At 34.8% G+C, this 18379-nt stretch overlaps 1 pseudogene; it reads left to right on the top strand.

Annotated features, from left to right (window-relative positions):
• LOC129494165 (tigger transposable element-derived protein 1-like) overlaps window positions 1-15202 on the top strand; it is a 59321-nt pseudogene extending 44119 nt beyond the window's left edge.
• Window positions 15203-18379: the final 3177 nt, after the last annotated feature.

Raw genomic sequence — 18379 nt, 5'->3', positions numbered from 1 at the left:
AATTGACCTTCCTGGGAAAATAAAGAAATAAATATATAAGATGTGAAGCTTAATCTATTAGTTCAATATGAAAATTAATTACCCTGAGGGACTAAAAAATCATTATCTAAAGTAGTAATTTTGTTTAGGGTGACCTCAGAGCATAGAAAAACCTCTGAATGACCAAACTTAGACTTACCTAGTCAAATAAAATAATGCCACTAATTGACCCAAAACTTTGATCCATGAACAACATGTCCTTGGGATAGAAGCATGATCCTGTTCTGTAGTCCATATTGACCTCAGGGTTTATGACCTTGATGTTGGACCTCAATACATCCTAATTGTGTAGTAGCTATTTAGGGTTTGTTGTTTCAAGTAAAGTTATGAGATCTGAGTTTAGACTGGAGCAAGTAATTTCAATTTATACTACATTTATTCCACAAAAGATATAAGGCCCACTTTACAACAACACCATACACCCATACATTGATTAGATGGAATCATCTAAATTTGGTAAATAAAGAATAGGGCTCATGAAGGTAACAGAGCCAGATAATTGCATGTAAGTTAAATGGTGATCCCAAGAGCTTCCACTCCAGCTTGACTTAACAAGTATGTTTTGCCCAGTCTTCCTCTACTTATTATCCCAATCATATTTGCCATAGTTTTTCTAGCCCTGATCAAATGAAAAGTTATAGGGTTGTGGTTGGCAAACTGTGACCCACTGGCCAAATCTAGCAGTGTTTTTGTACGGTCTGTGAGCTATGAATGCCTTCCCCCCTTTTTTTCTTTTACATTTTAAAATGGCTTTAAAAATCAAAAGAAAATCTTTATGATGAATGAAAATTATACAAAGTTCAAAGTTTGGTATCTGTATAAAATTGTATTGGAACACATCCATGTCTATTTGTTTATATATTGCCCGTAGCTACATTTGTGATATAATGGAAGATGTGAGGAGCTGTAATAGAGACCGTATGGCTGGCAAAGCCTAAAATATTTATGATCTGTGCCTTTAGAGAAAACATTTGTTGATCCCTAGTTTAGGCTATATGTAGCTATGAAAAGAACCAGATATCGTAGGTCCATACAGACTACTGCAACCAAATTGCAGATGCCATAAAATTACCTACTAACTACTTTGGCCTTGAACTTCATTAGAACTTATTCATTAATGCATCTATTCTATCTCATATTTTAGCCTTAACAATTAGAATACTAATCCCAGCACTTTGGTAGCTATTTTTCCTTCTATTTGTAGAATTCTAGCTACTGACAGCATCCTACGATTGGAATAAACTTCAAAATATGCTTCTATGGAGGTTCTACAAGTAGTAGTACAAGCAATTTCATAGAAGGCTATACTAGCAATTGTTTTATTGTCAATTATACTCACCAGTGGATGGTCATTCACAGTTTCTACCCTCGTCACCATGACTCAAGACACCTGACCTTAATATGATTTGTTTCAACTCCAACAGAAATGTACTTCTGATCTCCTTTGCCTTATGCTGTATTTCAGTAATGCACATTTCTTCTTACATGCTACAAGGTTTACTCCTTTTTATTTATTTATTTATTATTTATTTATTTATTTATTTATTTGGTTTATTCCTTTATTATATTCATTGTCTATGGTCTGCTTCCCCAGCCACTAGATTGTAACCTGCCTACAGGTTAATCTATGTATGGGACAGGTTTAATCTCACCCTCCTGGATGAGAACTTTTTGGTTTTTGCTATTGTTGTTCACTGATATCTCCAGTGTTTATAATAATGCCTGATGCGTGTCAGGCACTGTGTATTATTCAATAAATCCCTTTCCTGAAACTTTTTTATCATCTCTGACAAGAGACAGTAAAACTTTCCTTTGTTCTCAGAACATATTCTAGATTATAAGTATTTGTTTCTATGGTGACCTTCTCAGGATATCATGCAGTTTTTAAAGACAGGACTTCTTTTCTCTAATCTTTATTTGCAAGTAAATGTTTGCTGAGACAAGGAACAAGTGAATAAATAAAATCTTGAAGCACTGAATCAATTGGCTTCTAAATCTAAGGTCAGAATTAATTCGTGTCTTATGGCTCCTTGAATAGTAAAATAATCAATAATTAATCAAAAATTATTCTGGAATAAAACTTTGAGACTCTGTATTTACCCTTATGAAAATTTGGGTTGGCTTATAAGATTTTGAGTAAGAAAGTTAGTTTTGTTTAACATATACTTTGGAGCACCTGCTCTATGTGAGTCTGTAGCTGGGACTGGGGCCTGGCCTGGCTCACCCGCTCAGCCAGGTTGCAACCCACACAGGTGAATGGAATAGTGTCATTTTCCAGTGAATAACTTGCTTCCAGGAACTAAATTAAATCCTGGGAAACTGGAATATATTTTAAAATGTCCCTGAGAATTTAAGTTTGATAAATTAATCCTGGCATTTTTCTCCTCTAAAATGTCAGCAATATCACTTGAAGCTGAGTTACTGTTTCAGAGCAAAAGCCCTCTACCTTCTCCTTGGCAGCTACCTTTTCTGAGTGAAAAGGTGGTAGGAAAGTCTTGATTTTTTTTTATAATAATTGGAACTATTTATGCTGCCTTGTACTCTTCTTGAAAAACGGAGAGGAATAATTCAAGAAGTTATCATTTTCCAGGGAACAGAAAACATATTGATTGCATTTGGTGAATCAAAATCACTGAGACTGCCCCATTCCAGTCACCCAGTCATCCTTGATTTTGAGTACTCTCACAGTTAACTGTGCACAGCTCATCATAAGGTAGAATGAACAGCCATTTAGTGATTTGCTAATAGCTCATGTCACAAACCAAGGGATCATGTCACAGACCAAAGAAATAATCCCTCAGTAAAATAAAAATGCTTCCTTGAATTCATCTATTAGACTCTGCATACTGAAGAGTGTCTACTTTGACCACAGAAACAGGACCAGTGCATAAGGTGATGGTCTTAATCAGCTTGGACTACTATCACAAAATACCCTAGACTGGGGGGCTTAACCAACAAATATTTATTTCTTACAGTTATGGGGGCTAAGAGGTTCAAGATCAAGGTGCTGGCAGATTTGATTATGGTTAGGACCCTTTTCCTGGGTTGTAGACAGTTGCCTTCTCCCTGTGTCCTTACATGGCCTTCTCCTGTGTGTGTTCTAAGGGCGCTAATCTCATCATGAGGGACCCACCTTTATGACTTCATGTAAATTTAATTACCTTCCAAAGGCTTACCTTCAACTACTACCCCATTGGGGGGGAGAGTATCAATATGTGGATTCTGAGAGGATACAACAATTTTGCCCATCACGGTTATGCAAACTATGTAGTGCACAAGTCTAATAGGATGCAGGAGTCAGAAAATTATAGCCTGCTACCCATTTTGGTAAATAAAGTTTTATTGGGACATAGTCATACTCATTTGTTAACATATTAGCTGTGGCTGCTTTTACACTTCAATGGCAGAGATGAGTACTTGTGGCAGAGACTATATGGCCCACGAAGCCTAAACCATTCACTATGGGCCTTTTAAATAAAAGTGTACCAACTGCTACTATAGATTACATAATTATCTGAGGCAATCCTGTGAGCATACCTGTAATTCTGCTACTCTAGATCAATGCTTCTCAAAGATAAACATGCAAAAAGATTATCTAGAGACTGCTTCCAGATTCCTGGGTCCAAACCCCCATATGTTCTGGATTTGCATTTCTAACAAGTGTCCAGGTGGTGCGTGGTCCAGGTGGTCTAGTGTCTACACCTTGAGGAACAGTCATTGTTAAGAAAACTGATATTGTTCAGTGTTTGTTCAATTGAGAAAATTATTGTTATACGAAAATATTATAATGTGTTGAAGAACTGAAATATTTAAATAAATATCATAATGATCTATAACAGTTTCAAATAATTATGTTTAATAGGAGCAAGGTACAGTGCTTTACATACATTGATTTAATTCTCACAGTTTTATTTCTCAAAGTATTTCAATAAGGTAAATACCAGGATTACATTCTACGTAAATAAACTGAGCCTTGTAAAATGTATTGAAGAAATGTGCATCAATCCACACACAGAAAGTGGAGAAAATTGGATTCAAAGCAAGGCTGTCTCACTCCAAATGCCATACTTTTAATCTCACATATATAAATGGATATATATTAATACATAGATTCTATATTAGATTATCAATATATTAATGTTTTAATATCAATATATTAAATATATTTGTTTATAAATATATATATTATATATAAAACATATTCTAATATATATTATATATATTATATATTATATATAAAAACTGTGATTTTGGGCCATCTGACAAATTTGGCTAAAGAAAAGAGCATTTTTGGCAATTCCAATCTTGAGTGGAGCAAGTAGAAAGTTGTTTTACCCAAATAGCTGTAGATTTATTTTTATTTTCTTTAAACCAGATAATTAATTTTACTTTTTATGAAGCATACTGATATTTTTTTTTCCTGTGGGGAAAACAATATATGTAGGAATAGAAAAACCAACAAAAGTATCAAACCAGTGTGAATGATATAGTCCATTTACTTTTGCTGCACAAGCCATGCCAAACTGAAAAAAGTCTATTTCTCTAAGTTTAATGAATAACGCCTGCCTTCAGTCCAGCATATTTATCATATTTGTCAATATATTCTATTCGACAATTTTATCAATCCACTAGATAAACATATGCATGTGCATACAGCTTGAGGACTTACTCTTTAGCAGACATGCTTTAAGCACTTACCAAATTTCAGTTCATTTGATACCTACAATAACACTGGCCTAATGCCTTCCTCATCCAATTGATGAGGGAATTGATGAGGCAAGATAGGACATGTATTTGGACCTACCCCATGCTACAAGACAATAGCAGTACCAGAGTTTAAGTCTAAAAGACTTTTCTTTGACCACAGCACTTACAATGCTGACAGATGTCAACATGTTAAGAGAAGCAAGTAAAATATTCAATATCAGATTTATTGGAGTCTTTCATATTCTCTAATTCCATCCAAAATGACTGCATTTTTTTTTCACTATGATAGAATGGGTTTTAGTTTGAACTCTGCATACCATCTCCTCTTTGTCACTGTAACTATGCCCACCAGACTCTCAGGACTCATACACAGGTCTTCAGTGACTTACCTGACTTTCTTGTACAAAAGTCCTCTTACAGCTTTTATGACATGTGACCTGTCTTGTGGTTTGTTGTATTTGTGGAATGATATTTCTCTGTTAAGTAAAATGCCCTATTATTTGTCCTGCTAACTGTTAAGTAAAATACCCTATTATGTGTCCTAACTAGCAACTATTAGATACTAATTGGATATCTAATGGATCCAATTTAAGTGAGGCTCATAAAATTTCTAGTAAATATTTGACAAGTTAAGAATTGTATACATTGATATTTCCATGACAGGAGATAATGGGCTTAAAAGCTTCTCCCAATGTGTAAATGAGTGATGCTTTCTTAAATTTTCCAAATGCTTGTGTTTTGTACATTGTTATTTGGTTTAGCAGATAGAAACTATAGCTAGGGAAATTTTATGTGTTTAAAACGGCAGAAATTAAATAAAGATGAATGGATTTCTCTTTTAAAAAAGCTCTAAGCTTTACTAATTACTATTATTAAGAATTTACATGGTACCTTGTGTTTGCAAATACTTTACAGGCAGCGTTAACCATTTACCTGGGATAATTGATGCTGTCGTTTTCACGATTTTATATGCTTGTAAAGCTAATAAGCAAAATTAAATCCTTTTGTGACATGCGTGTTCATATGTGCATGTGTGTGTGTGTATTTGAAAGACATGGCAAATCCCCATGAAACTGATATTGTAACAGATTTTCTGTCTCCTCAAATCACTGTGACTTTCATGGTAATTGAATGAGGAATTTGATTAATAAGATTTCAGTATAATGTATTGCTAGGGCACTCAGTGAAAGTTTCAGCACACATTCAACATCTGGGGGGCATATACATTTTGTCTAGTTCTTCAGTTCTTGGGGAAAGATTAAGTGTCATCTATGGCTAACCCCCTCATTAGCAATGTAATGGTATGATTGGCATACCTTTTTTGGGATTTTTATTAAACAGGTACTTACTAATTCCCTATTTGTTTTCTGGAAATGCTCAAGAGACCCAGCACAAAAAAACTGAAGAAGCCCAGAGGAACCATTCCTTTCTAGGAAGACAGATTCATAAGATCAGTAAATTTGGCAAATCAAAAATTGCTATAGGAATTTCAACAACGGAACAATGATTTCAAACCATACAAATATAGAGTTCATATTTAATAACTATGTATGTAATACTGTTTGCCCAACATTGTTTTAAACACGTTACTAATATTCACTCATTCAGTCTCATAACTATTTCTGAAGTTGGCATCAGGATCTCCATTTTTAGTTGGGGTTCCAAGGCACAGAAAGGGAAAGACACTTGCTCAAGCCACAAAGTTAACAAGTAGCATATCCAGGACTCAAACTCAAGCTTTTTAGTGTTTGTGAGATGAACATAAGAATTTCACATTTCTCAGTTACAGATGTAGGATACCTATTTATATTTCCTTTGGTTTGAAATAAAATCAATTCCATTTTGAATGTAATATAAATGAAGTAGATGATCTAAAGATACCCCGCAGGATATCCTCAAATAAACGTTGGGAATCGGTAGAACAAAGTTGATACCTTTAATGTACTCTGGGCTTAGATGAGTAACTAAAATGAGTGAAATAGTTCAGGTACAAAAAAAAAATCATCTTTGCTCCCACAAAGAAATATGGTCCTTCTCATTTTTCTTGAAGCTTGTGGCCTTCTTGATCACTCCTTTATTTTCACATTTCCTGCAGAGAAATGAGTGTAAGGAATATTTCACTCTCCTCTTGATTCTACAAGAAAAACAGCAGCTCGAGTATGGTGATGAATGGCAGCCAGTGCTCAGCATCACCGTCAGGGAAACAACAGACTGGCAGGGGCAACTTGACTGTGCACATTTTTGCAAGGTGCAGATACAAGCCCAGATATAAAAGATTTCTTGATGTTTAAAAGAGGACACAGAAATGACATGCATAAACTCTCTCTCTCACTCTTCCAATACATATACATATCTTGAATCTTGTCTTAACTTAGCAAAAACCTAAGAAAACAAACAGAAACAACAACCCACTGTTAGAACAAATACTGTGTGAACCAGTATAAACCTGACTGCGAGCTGAACTTCAAAGACTGGACCATGTCAAAGCAAGAGTGAAATCAAGGGAGTGATACTGAAGCACACACCAGGGCATCTGAGGTTGAAGTGAATGAAGTGAGTGAGGAGTGCATCTGCTTTCTCTATTGCCATGACACTCTGAAAAATGACACAGCCTTCAGGGTTTGAAAAGTCAAATATCTTCTTCTTCGTGTCAATGTCTGTATGTATCTGTCAGGATGTGCTAGTCTGAGTGGCAAGAAAACAATCCCCAAATTGTCACAACAAAGGCTCATCTTTTGTTAAGCTGTTTGTCCATGACTCGTTGGCTGGGCCTTATGTCCAGGACTGTGGAGCAGCAACTCTCTCAAATATTGCTCAGTCACTGTCACAGGGACAAAGAGAGGTCTAGAGGAGTTTCTCCTTTAATTAAATGTCCTAGCATTTATTTGATCCAAACTAGACACACAGCATTTTCTAGCCATAGGAAAGCCCAGTGGGAGTGGAATTCTTATACCCAGAAGGGAGGAAGCTAGACATATTTAGGTAGACAGCTCTGCTCCTGGTCAGAGGAGCATATACATATGTATTATACATATACATAACCAGGAGCTCCTGGTTAACAAGCCAAACACACTTATTGAGTATTGATTATGTTGTGGTTTTCGTTATGATTGGTTAGATTAATCTTAAGGCATAGAAGGTCACATTCAGCTTCTATTTCCCATTAATAAACCTCATTTTTACTTACTATCGTGATGCTTGTAGTGGGAATCAGAGGGACTTTTTTGCAGTGCTAGTTGTTAAAAAAAAAAATTGCTATTATAAGAAACACAATACGTCAATCACTGTAAGCGGTATCCCAGGCCATTTATTGACATTTCTAAAAAAAAGAAATAAAAACAGGCTCATCCTAACTAAAAAGGAATGTTTTTCACATCAGAAAAATTAAATTCAAATAGGATGTTGAAAGCATTTACTATTCTCTTTAAAGGATTTATTAGGTATCTATAGAAATAGGTATTATTTGTGTACAAAATAGGCCGTCTTGCTTAATGATAGAGTCAATGAGGGTCCTATAATCAGAGCATGTTAGTGCTGTGAACCATATAAAATGAGAGATGTATACAAAAAAAAATAAAAAGCAAAATAAAAACAAGATTTTTATACAATGCCGTGCAGACCCAGAGATGGAATAGAAGCAAGAAATTAAAACTTTTGCCTGATATAGCAACAGCTGAAGTAAGCTCTTGGTATATGTTATATTACAAAAAACTCCCTTAAATACATAATGCATGTCTATATGGCAAAAGCAAACAAGGTTTTAAATTTTTAAAATGTACTCAGTGTTCAGCTGACAAGACAATTTTACTTATCATTTAAGGCTCATTCCAGATGCCATCTCTAAGAAGCCTTTGGAAGCGTTTGGTAAAATTTCTTAATTTTCCATTCCCTAGAGTAAATATTTTCTCTCTCTCTCTCTCTCTCTCTCTCTCTCTCTCTCTCTCTCTCTTAGCATTGCCACAGCACTCGTTTGTGTTTCTACCAAAGCACCTGTCAAGTCTAGCTTGGGTTGTGGTTATTTGTGCCTCTATCTCCTCAAAATAACACCAGCTTTGAGAGCACAAGTGTTTACCTTATTTGTTTCAGGGATTATCCACATCGACTGTTCCATTATGTGCTCTAAGTAGCTTTGGGAATGCAGCTGAGTATCTATATGATCTCCTCCACCAGGAAAAGAAGATTACTTTAGTGCTATGAAATGGTAAACATGATGTATGTTTTATTTAGTTCTAGGTTCATCAGCTGATGCAATATAGCAATGAGCATAAGTGACGGGAATTGACCTCACACACCTACCACACACTGTCTATTCATAAGTAAATTCTAAATAATGAAGGAATAGCTTCTTTAAGAATGTTAGCCTTTTCCAGTGAAATAGACCCTGTGGAGTAATAAAGCATAGTTAGCACTTGAAAGTAGAGAGGAGTTGTGGAGTAGTTTACTTTTCCTGGGGAATAAAGTGCTGTAATACATTTCTGAATCTTGAACAGACTGTTTGGCTAAAGAATTTCTATAGCCAAAGGGCGGGGGGGACTATTACACTCGTTTTAAATTTTGTCTACTTTAAAAAAATACATATTCCACATGATTGTCAAGAAGCTTTAATATAAGAGTCAGTTTCCTCTTAAGGAATACCGGATATTTAAGTAAAAGTCAATGAAAGTCAGGAAATCTCCTCTTTTAATTACATTCATAAGGATCATCATTTAAAAATCTATTAGTTTAACTCATATTTTTGGTTTTCATACTTTGGAGAAGTTCAAAGTTCTCATTTTGGTGCTATTTATGATTGTTTATTACAAGTTTTATTGTAGTCAAAATTTTATGTGGTGGCAGTTATAGATTAAATTGTCCTGAAATATGGTCTATAACCAAAGGGAAGGAGTGGAAATGGAATTTTCCAATCAGATTTTTCAGTTGTTTCTACTGGAATAAGATTTCTAATTTTATTTATTTAATTTTGTTTTTTAAAAAGATTTGTTATCTATTCATTTGTAGAGAGAGGGAGAGAGAGAGAGAGAGAGAGAGAGCGCTAGTCAGCAGGAGCTTGAGCAATGAGGAGGGTCAGAGGTAGAGGGAGAAGCTGACTCTCTGCTGAACAGACAGCCCAACTCCATGAACTGAGCCAAAGGCAGATGCTTAACTGACTGAGCCACCGAGGCACCCCAGATTCCTAATAGTAAATAATAATATGCTTATTAATTGCTCTAATAAAACAATGATATATGTAATTTGTCTTGACTTTATATTTTGATAAATGAGATTTTTCTTTATTTTAAATCTCTACTTTCCCTCCTCCAATCCTGAAGATAAGTTATATCATGATTTTGAATTAAGTTAAATGTTTATTTTTTATACATAAAAATGCTTATATATTTATATATAAATGTTTATATATTTATATATAAATGTTTATATATTTATATATAAATGTTCATGTATATATATATATGCGTGTGTAAGTACTTATAATGCTAAGTAAGTGGCATGCAATAATTATGTATATATTTTAATTTTTCGCAGACTTAACAGTTGCCTTGGATTTTTTTTCCTGTATACATTACAAAATACTTCTCACCCTATATAATGTATACCAATGCAATTTTCCAAATTCTTGAATATATTGGAAAATTAACTTATTGGTCTATTTCCTTAATTGGATTCTTCCTTTCCACAGCCCCATCTACCCACTCCAAGGCAAACTGCTCTCTGAACCTCTTGTCCCCTTTTTGTACTGGAAATAACTTCCTTCATTTATACTTCTCTTCTGTATTGAATATTCTTCCTTGATTCCATATTGTCTCTTTTGTTACTATATTATTTTTCTTAGCAAATCCTTAGTAGCTCCTAAAAATTATATGTAACAGTTCATTTTGACTTTTTCCCCTTACTGATTGTTGGACTGTAGCCAAGTTTGGAGTACTTTTCTTCAGAATTTTGAAGACCCTTTTTCATTGTTTCAAATACTTCCAAATTGCTGATAAGAAGTTCCAGCCATTATGATTCCTGATCTTTTGCATTTTTTAAAAAACTTTATAGACATTCTGGTGATCTTTATTTCTTTGCGATGAAGGGCTTTGAGGAAGTTACTGTTCATTCATTGTGTGAGGAATTTGATTGGATTTTTCAATCTAGAAATTTTTCAGGTGTAGGAAAGAACCATTGACGTATGTGTGTGACAAATATATTCTATACATAGAAAGATATCTAAAATTATATGTATAATTTAAAGCAAAATAATAAAAGTAACATTTTTATAAATACCACTTAGTTATGGGAAGAAATGATTTTTATTTTATTTTATTTATTCATGAGAGACACACAGAGAGGTAGAGACATAGGCAGAGGGAGAAGTCAGGCTCTTCTTGATGCAAGAAGGCTTGAAGAAGAAGGCTCTTCTTGATGCAAGACTTGATCCCAGGACCCTGGGACCTGAACCTAAGGCAGATACTCAACCACTGAGCCACCCAGGCGTCCCTGGAAGAAGTAATTTTTACTGGTTTAGAAGTCTCTCAATTATTCCAATTTAGTCAAATATCTCTCTTCCCACCAGCGTAGCTATTATCCTAATATTTGTGCTGATTATACTTTTGTACTTCCTTGTAAGTTCACTCTCTCTGTATGTCAGTAAACAATATATTGCTTAGTTTAGAAAACAACAATAACAACAAAATGGTGCTAACACAAACCTAGATGTGCTAAGAAGTACAATGGCAATAGTGTTTATGAAGTTTAGCAGGAAAAGATAGGTCGATGAGCAGAGCCTCTTTATCATGGTGGCACTTCCTTGACAGTGTACAAAAACCTTCCCTAGAGAAGTCAGTGAGCAGGGACAGGAGTCCAGCCTAATATGCAAATGATTCATTATGTTCATATTACTTGTTTGGATATAATGTATCTGCAACTTCCAGAAGGAAGTCAAAATAGAGTGCCTCTTTGGAGTAAGTAGGAGTAAGTAAAGAGTTTTCAGCTCTTCCAGAAACTGAGGCATAGGGGGAAGAGGATAATTTCATTTCCACATGGTCAAGACAAACCAAATGTAGATAAGATTCTGGAACCAGCTAACTAGGATATTATCAGCTCAGGCTAAAACTGATAGGACAGCTTGCCATGTGTTTTTCTTGAGTCCCTGTCCATGGCTTTCTCTTTTTTATTTTATTAGTCTATGTTTTAGAACTTGGTCTCCTGGAGCATCTTGAAAAAAAATACATAGAGGTGGATGGGGGGAATCAGTGGAATAGGTGATGGGGATTAAGGAATGCATTTATTATGATGAACACTGGATAGTGTATGGAATTGTTGACTTACTCTATCATACACCTGAAACTAATATAATATGTTTGTTAATTCTACTGAAATTAAAATTTAAATAAAGAGGTGAAGTTCTAAAAAAAAATGTAATGGGCAGCAAATTTTGAGATCTGCTGGTTTACTGTCTTACTTGCCTGATAATGTCAGAGGGAGGGAATTAATTTTCCTTTAGAATAATGAAGACATCACTTCCAGCTTTATTGTTTATAAGTCTGAAGACATTTTGTTCTTGATTCTTTTATGTGACTTATTCCCCTTTACTCTTAGTACTTCAGTGATACAAAATTTCATGATGATGGGCATGGGCATATATAAATATGTGTATATATATATTCATATATAAATATGTGTTTTACTTATATTTTATAAGTATATAAAATAAATTTTATTTTGCTTAAATATGTAAAATATGTTTATATATAAATATACATTTTACTTATTTTTTCTATGTTCATGTTAATCTCTCTCTTAGTTTTACTCTTTATGCAAAACAGCCCTATTTAGTTCTATGCACGTTTAAATTTCTATCATATTTTCAATTCTCAAAAGCTATTTGGCAAAAGTCACTCTCTTGGAAGTGGCAGAGTTAAAATTCATACTCTCATCTTGCTGATTCTTTTCTCTGTGCCATAAGCCTCAAAATTAGGTTTTATAATACTTATATATTTGCTTGAATTTATTAGCCTAGGTATAAAACCATAAAAACATCATGTAATGTTAGTCATATAGAATGATATCATAGATTTTCAATGTCTGGAAAGGACATTAATTATTAAATATGCTATTAGCAATTTTATTAAACAAGGGATATTTCATGTAAGTGGATGATCACATACATTGCACTTTTGCAGATACTGTGTTTTTTACAAATTAAGCATTTGTCACAACCCTGCATCTAGCAAGTCTATTGATGCCATTCTTCCAATAGTATTTGCTACCTACGTGTTTCTGTGTTACATTTTGATAATTCTTATGATATTTCAAACGTTTTCTTCATTATTATATTTGTTAAGGTGATTTGTTATCAGCGATCTTTGATGTTACTATTATAATTGTTTGGGGGCACCACAAACCATGCCCATTGAAGGCAGTGAACTTAACTGATAAATGTATGTTTCTGACTGCTCCACCAACTGGGCATTCCCGTTTCTTTTCCTCTCCTCCGGACTTTCTAATCCCTAAGATACAGCAATATTAAATTAGGCCAAAGAAGAACTTTGCAAGGGCCTACAACTGTTCAAGCATATCTCTTAATTTAAATCAAAAGCCAGAAATTATTAATGTTGGTGAGGAAGGCATGTTGAAAGCCAAGATAGGTCAAATTCTAGGCCTCTTGGGCCAGTCAAGTTGTGAATGCAAAGGAAATGTTCTTGAAAGAAATTAAAAATGCTACTCCCATGAGCAAAGAAATGATAAGAAAGTGAAACAGGCTTATTGCTGAGATGGACAAAGTTATAGTTGTCTGGATAGCAGATCAAACTAGCCACAACATTCCCTTGGACCAAATCCTATTCCAGAGTGAGGCCCCAACTCTTCAATTCTTTGAAGACTGAGAGAAATGAAGAAGCTGCAGAATAAAAGTTTGAAGCTAGGCAGAGGTTGGTTCATGAGGTTTAAGGAAAGAAACCATAACATAAGAGTGAAAGGTGTGGCAACAAGTGCTGATACAGAAGCTGTAACCAGTTCTCCAGAAAATCTAGCTAAGATAGTTAATGAAGGTGGCTATACTTAACAACAGATTTTCAGTAGAGATGAAATAGCCTTCTATTGGAAGATGCTACCTAGGACTTTTATGTTAGGAGAAGTCAATGCCTGGCTTCAAAGGACAGGCTGACTCTTTTGTTAGGGGTTAATGAAGCTGTGACTCTCAGTGAGGCCAGTGCTCATTTACTATGCTCAAAATCCTAGAACCCTTAACAGTTATGCTAAATTTACTCTGCTTGTATTTTTTTTAAGAATTTATTTATTCACGAGACACACACACACACAGAGAGAGAGAGAGAGAGAGAGAGAGAGAGAGAGGAGACAGAGACACAGGCAGAGGGAGAAGCAGGCTCCATGCAGGGAACCTGATGTGGGACTCAATCCCAGGTCTCCAGGATCACACCCTGGGCCGAAGCAAGGCGCTAAACCGCTACGCCACCCAGGGATCCCCCTCTGCTTGTGTTTTAGAAATGGAACAACAAAGTCTGGATGATAGTACATCTATTTACAACATGGTTAACTGAATCTGAAGCCCACTATTGAGATGTACAACTCAGTTAAAAGTATTTGTTTCAAATTAGGACTTTTAATTGACAATATACCTAGTCACCCACAAGGTCTGATGGAGATATCCAATGAGATGAATGTTTTTATGACTGCTAACACAGCATCCATTCTGCAGCCCATAGATCACGGAGTGAATTTGAGTCTCAAGTTTTATTATTTAAGAAATACATTTTGTACGGCCATAGGTGCTATAGATGGTGGTTCCTCTTATGGATTTGGGCACAGTGAATTGAGAACCTTCTGGAAACGATTCGCCATTCTAGATGCCATTAAGCATATTTGTGATTTATGGGAAAAGCTCAAAATATCAACATTAACAGGTGTTTAGAGGAAGATGATTTCAACCCCCATGAATGGGGAGCTTAGGATTTTACTGGAGGAAGTAACTGCAGATGTGCTGGAAATAACAAGAGAACTGGAATCAGAATTGAAGCCTGGAGATGTGACCGACTTGATGAAATATCATGATGAAATTTTAATGGATGAGGAGTTGCTTCTTACGAATGAGCAAAGACAGTGGTTTCTAGGGATAGAATCTACTCTGAGTAAGATGCTGTGCAGACTGTTGACATGACAACAAAGGATTTAGAGTATTACATAAACTCAGTTGATAAAGTAGTGGCAGGGTTTGAGAGTACTGACTCCAATTTTGAAAGAAGTTCTACTGTGGGTAAAATGCTGTCAAACAGCATCGCATGCTATAGAGAAATCATTTGTGAAAGTAAGAGTCAACAGATGAGATAAACTTCATTATTGTGTAATTTTAAAAACGGCCACAGCCACTCTAACCTTTAGCAACCACCCGATCAGTCAGCAGCCTTCCATAGGGAAGCAAGATCCTCCAGCAGCAGTAAGATTATGACTCACTGAAAGCTCAGAGATTGGCTAAAATATTTTAGCAATAAAGTATTTTTAACTAAGGCATGCACATTGGTTTTTAAGACATAATGCTATCTCACACTTAATAGATTATACTATAGTATGACATAGTTTTATAAGACCTGGGAAACCAAAAACTTATTTGATTTGTGTATTGCAATATTTACTTTATTGTTGTTGTCTGGAATTAAACCCACAATATCTCCAAGGTATGCTTGCTTAGCATTTTTAAATCTATTCACTGAATTTGAAAAAACAAAAACAAAAACAAAAACTTTTTTCTTCTAAATTAAAGAAAAACATTTGTCCTGAATGACTCCCCTTAAGGGCAGCATTGGTAATGATCAGAAAATGATATAAAAACGTCATTGTGTATTTTGTGTACTTGATGGTAGTTATAAACGACATGATGTATTTTCATAGCATACTTAAAAATCAAAGAATATGCAGAAAAGTAGAAAATAAATTGATTTATTATAGTACATTTTGTGAACTGCAAATACTGAATTTCAAGTATCTGTTTATATTTCACCTCATTGAGGTTGGGTTTGGAAGTAGAGCAAAGCATCTGGTTAATTTCTTCCCTGATTATGCAAGGAAGAACCAATTTGAAGGCAATTTCAGCTCAACTCCACCTTCTTTATGGGAACATTTCCCATTTTGACCTCAAAGAGTTGGAGAAAGGATTTCATTGTATAATATATTAGAATTCACTTCTACGTGCTGTGAAACCTAAATGGAATGCCTTCTATTTTCCCTAGGCCTCAGCCTACAAACCCATTATTTGAGGTTCAGCTCATTTTACCCCATTGTGTAATTCTGGAGACATGACTTTATTTGGGATTTCGCAAGAGATAGTTGATACATAAATCGCTCCTGAATCACCTAATTCCTCATCCAACAAATGTAGTAATTTTTATCATGACATACAGGTGTAAGGAATAGAGAGTAGACTCTACACGATTATAAATCACTGCAAATCTTGAAATAAGTATTGGCCCATTGAGATTTAAGTCACCCTATTTTCCTAATGATTATGTCCTCAGACAGTTTGGACTACTCAACCTCAGTTGTGACCTGGGTCACAAAGCCAAGTAATTTATTTTATTGAGGATAACATGTACACTTGTTGACATTTTCTGCTTATCTCATCCTCCCTCCAAATGTTCAATATAAAATAAGCCACAGGCTTGTAAATTAAATTGAAAACATAAAAGTAGTTCTGAATAATTTACATTAACGAAGGGGTAGGAAATGGAACGATATGTACAGGTTTTATATGCATGTGTACTCTATCAGAGGTACAAAATACAGTATTTCCTTTTCCATCACTGCATGCATTAAATGATTTACTTGATAGAAAAACCATCTACATATATTTTTATGATTTAAAGCTCAACTTTACTTTCCTCAAATTAATTCAATTTTTTAATTGCTTCAGATAACCTGAACTATTTTGTCGGTAAGCAATGAAAGTCATTTCTACTTACGTACCCTCAAAGGAAGATAGAATCAGCCATTTGCATTTTTAAAGAAATAAAATGAAAAAAGTAGACTTATTTATTTTAAAATGCTTTATGTAAGAGTTGACATTAAACATATTTAGAGCAATTTTCATTGTTACTTGCAGAAACATCCTAGGTCTGTCCTATCATTCACGCCATTTGCTCTTTCTTCAACAGGATGAAACACAGCCATGTGAGAGTTATCTAATACATCTTCCCCATTCTATACTTTCCCATCTATAGGTGATTATATAAGTAATCATCTATAGACATATAAATAATCATCTATAGATATGTATATTTCATTATCACAACATGTATAGTTTCTTGCCAGCTATGCCTATCTCTGTTCTTCCTCTTCCATTTTTAGGGCACAAAAGCTCTTGGTTTTCACTAAGAGGAATGAAAAGTTTTTTAAATAGTCTTTCAAGGGACATCGTATGCATATAGGAACATAGAAAAAACTATATATAGAATATGCATTGGAACATCCTCCTGAATGTTCTAAGGAGGATGTGCAAGCACCGTATTCACCTGTGTTCTAGCCCTGTGGTAATACTGAAACCTCTTTCTCCTTTTCCAGTTTGGTCTAATAAAGAAGGTAGATACATTTGGTTTTTAGGGCCAGGTCCTATCAATTAAGGGGTCTCAGACCAGCATGTCATTATCCATGTCTCTTCAGTTTGTGGTCCTCAAGGTTATAAGCTCTCATTAATATCACTAAAGAATTGACATGCCAAGTGAGAAAGATCCAACCTATATACTCTTGATAATTTCATTACACAGTGATTATCCTCTACTCAGGCAAAATTGGAATAAAGATAGGCCCACTCACCTTAATAACATTGTCAACCTTCTTTTAACGCATCATGCTTCTCTATCCCCTCCCACTTCCAGTTCCATGGAATTGAAGGAGTATGACAGAGGGACCAGTTCTGTATTGGGTGGGGAATATCGGCATACTAATTCATGTGTTTTATTACAAATTAATTTTTATCTCTGTTGTTGGCATCTGTGCCATATTCCTTAGAAGTTTATTAAATGTCAAAATACTCACTCTTGGTTTTGAAAGAAAATCAATAAAACCAAAAGTTGTATTAGTAGTGAAGTGTGATAAATACACTTTTCTTTATGCTTTAAAAAATAAGTGGTTAAAAATTAAAAAGGTAACATCAGACATAGCTTGCATATGCTATGCCATTTTTTGCCATAAAAACTTTTTATTCATTGGTTTATTTATTCTTCTTCAGTAATCATTGGGTACCTACTGTGTGCCATTCATCTAGGCCTTGTGGATGCATTAGTAAAGAGAAGAGACCAATATTTCTTGTGGTGCTCTCCCCATGGAGCTTATATTCTACTGTTCCCCCCTTTTGTTTGTATGCCCCAAACCATGGCATGGCGTACTGAGTATTCCAGAATCTGGCACAAATCTTCCGCTCCAGCAGACCTGATATCACATCCGAGTTCAAGTACTAAGCAGCTAAATGAACTTTCTCTGAGCCTTGCCACTCACATTTATTAAAAGAGAATAAAATACTTAGCAACATGGAAATAATTGAATGAAATATTCTATAAATTATTATAGAATATTCTATAAATATTCTAAAAAATATTCTATAAAATATCCCTCCTGTGATTTAATAATGACTAGGATTTTTTTTATG

The sequence above is a fragment of the Nyctereutes procyonoides genome, unplaced genomic scaffold, assembly GCF_905146905.1.
Source record: "Nyctereutes procyonoides isolate TBG_1078 unplaced genomic scaffold, NYPRO_anot_genome, whole genome shotgun sequence".
In the NCBI taxonomy this organism is placed as follows: domain Eukaryota; kingdom Metazoa; phylum Chordata; class Mammalia; order Carnivora; family Canidae; genus Nyctereutes; species Nyctereutes procyonoides.
Note: the sequence above shows the minus strand (reverse complement) of the source record. Positions and strands in the feature narration are given on the sequence as shown.